The sequence below is a fragment of the Apis dorsata genome, unplaced genomic scaffold (assembly GCF_000469605.1).
Source record: "Apis dorsata unplaced genomic scaffold, Apis dorsata 1.3 scaffold_465, whole genome shotgun sequence".
In the NCBI taxonomy this organism is placed as follows: domain Eukaryota; kingdom Metazoa; phylum Arthropoda; class Insecta; order Hymenoptera; family Apidae; genus Apis; species Apis dorsata.
Window position 1 is genome coordinate 173,238 of NW_006263705.1, and position 3,084 is coordinate 176,321.

The 3,084-nt window shown below is 48.6% G+C and overlaps 1 protein-coding gene across 4 annotated transcripts in view; it reads left to right on the forward strand.

Moving 5' to 3' along the window:
• Positions 1 to 3,084, forward strand: part of LOC102676061 (epidermal growth factor receptor) — a 167,316-nt gene that overhangs the window by 92,615 nt on the left and 71,617 nt on the right. The window contains exon 1 of one of the 4 annotated variants that reach the window (XM_031512529.1): positions 865 to 1,015. The exons of the other annotated variants lie outside the window; for them this stretch is intronic. The gene's annotated coding sequence lies outside the window, so the exon portion shown is untranslated. Of the gene's footprint in view, positions 1 to 864; positions 1,016 to 3,084 lie in introns of those variants that run through there. 4 annotated transcript variants of the gene reach the window in all.

The window sequence follows — 3,084 nt, forward strand, 5'->3', positions numbered from 1 at the left end:
CGTGTTGTTCAGCGCGTGCACTCTTTCTCTCTCTCTCTCTCTCTCTTTCTCTCTCTCGATGTGTGTGTGCTTGCGTGCTTATGTGATGTGGAACCGCGAGTGATCCGAGTGAAACAACAAGCGTGTACCGTAAAAAAAAATCGTGAAAATCGGTTATCGGCTTCTTGGACAATTTTCGAGGGATATCACTGGTGGGTGGATATACGACCGCTCCTCCTCGGAGTGGAGGAAGGCGAGGAGGAAGGAATCGCGTGGTTGAAGAAACGGAGGGAGTGTTGGACGGACACGTTGACAGAAGGGAGAAGGCTGACAGGGGAGGGGGGGTATTGTTGTCAGTGGAAAACAGGTTGGCCAGTGGAACGGTGACGATAAACTTTCGGATTTTATGCGGACGAAGGAATCCGTTTCTCCGCTGTCGTCTCCGAGAACGAGAGGCAAGAGCGACGAGAACGAGGGAGGGAGGGAGGGGGGGAGGGGGAGAACGGAGTTCGTGGAAGAAAACGATGCCAGAACGGCGCAGAATGCGTCGTCAACGTGTTTGACAGTGATAACGCGTGCGCGCGTGCACCTCTTATCAGCTGCGTAAACTCGATCTCGCGTGCCTGCTCGATCAGTTGATCTCATGGACGCGCCTGCCTGGAGACGCCCGCTCTGTATACCCTCACGCGTGTCGGAAACGTCTCGCGTGACGTTAAGTCGATGATCGTTTGGCCACGTTTCGATGAACTCCTCCTCTGTTACCTCGGCCGAAATTCGTTCGTTCGTTCGCTCTTCGATCGCAAACGGGATCACCACGTGGACGACGCGCGGAATTTTCCTCTCCTCGTCACGTATTCGCGAAGAAAGTGCGATACGGAAGGAATCGGCTTCGTTCAGTGTGTTCTCACCGGTACATATGATCGACTTGGAAAACTTGGAAGACACGAGTTTACTGTTGAAAAGTGAACGTTTATTCGTTTCGAATGTTCCTTGCCTTGGATTTTATTTCGCCGAACGATGAACTGACGAGTAGACGGTGAGTGAGTTTACAATATACATAGTTACTACGCATAGCCGAGGAAGGGAAATCCCCGGAATCGTTCGATACCGAAACGAATACAATGCCTCTGTATGTATGCAAAAGACATCTCGATCTTTTTTGTTGAGTTGAATATCATCGAATCTTGCCTCTTGAATACCATCTAATCGTTCCTTTACCCGCTTTCGTTGAATTTCGAGCAACGTTTCTTTAATTTTATCAGACGAGGAGCACGAGTTGTCTAGCGATTCCTACTCCGTTCGCGCGGCAGCGGCGAAAGTTTGTGGAGAAACGTCGAGAGACGGTCTCTCTCGGCCACATCGACACGCCTTAACATTTCTTGTGTACATTCTTCCCTCGTGCAACACGGCCAGTTGATCCTCAGAGCGACGTGAATCGAAACGCGCCGCCACCGAAAACGCGGCGACAACGAGACGCGCGCGCGTTTCCTGTAAAAACTGTCACATACCGGGGGCCTGCTTTTCAGGCAAAAGATTTATAAAGGGGCGAACCGACCCCGCGTTTCTTCCACGAAATCACGCGAGTTTAGACTTTCACGTACGCGCCGCTACGCACGTTCGTCCCATAAATTCTGGCCATGAACGTAAACAGATCCGCGAAACCATTTGTACCTTGTCGCGGATCGCTACGTGACCAGATATATAGGTTTTTGCCGGCCCAACTCGACCGATCGCTCTTGATCATTTTGACACCGTGGCCGGGAAAAAGCACGATCCCTCGCGCTTCGATAGGCCGCGAATCGAATCGGTCTTCCCTTTGATCCGAATTAACACTCGATCTACCGATTCTACGATCTTTCTGCGATCGGACACACCCAACGAGACTTTGGACAACTAACTAACACGCGTCTCGATGGACGCACGTTTCGATAAACACGTTTGGCCTTGGTCATACCTTTCCACTCCGTGGATTTTCTATTCGCGCATATCTTTCGAGCCACTTCAACTCGATAAATTTCTCTTTTCGTTATCCAAGATATTTCGTACGTCGCGTTCCAATTGCTTGGCGTGTAGTTGTCGTTGCACACAGACGTGTACGTCAGATATATACATTCGATCGATCGATGATTGGTAGGAAACTGTGTATCGATATATACCAGCCCACTAGCACGCGGATTGCACAAGCCTGGAATTTCTTCTTCGCGGTCTTGCCGGGATCTCGGCCGCCTAATGTTTGCGGGATCGTTAGTAAGTCGGAGAGACTTGAACGCCGGGGTAAGAAGCTGTCGGCTTGCGTTGGCGGCAAAACGGCCGTTTGAAAAACATCCGGCTGGCGAGCATGTGACATCTGCCACTGCACCGTAACCACCATCAAGGTGGCTTTTCAAAGCCACGGGGAAATCTTGGACCCAACTTTTTCACCCTCCCCCTCGACTGTTTGTCGCCTCTCGAACTGGAATCACCCTTTGACATCTGCTCGCATCGCGTGAGAATAAATCAATAAATCGTACGTAATCGGTGCAGTTAAAAAGAATCGCGATTACCATTTCTTACTGTTCTTCTTGTTCGTAACTCTTTGCAAAAGAAAAGCAAAATTCTTTTTCAAAATTGTTTTTATGTATTATCCGACGAATTGCTCACACGTAATAGTGTACAATATAACAGAGTTCGTTAAACTCGAAGAAATGTATTCGATAATTCAACTTACAGTTACGTACAAATGGATGTAAACATCGATGGAGTTCGTTTTCCCAGAGACGCACAAAATGTATTCCGGTTCGTTTGGAAATCATAAAATATGGGATGATTTCCATGTTTTATCCGTTACAAATTTATTCCATCCTGGACAAAGTGAAGAAAAGCAGCCGCATAATTCGTTGAAATGGACTAAACGAAGCCGGATTAGGTTGCCGGTGTGCGAACGTTCGTCACGATAACGAATGCCTTCGACTTCCCCGCATCATTCGATGTCGGAATACCACGTTTGGGATGTCGCTTTATGGTTATGCGTACATATGGATAAGTCCACTCGGTCGAGTATGATGTAGGATGCGTTCAACGTTCCCGTGAAGCAGCGTATCAAAGAGAGAGAGAGAGAGAGAGAGA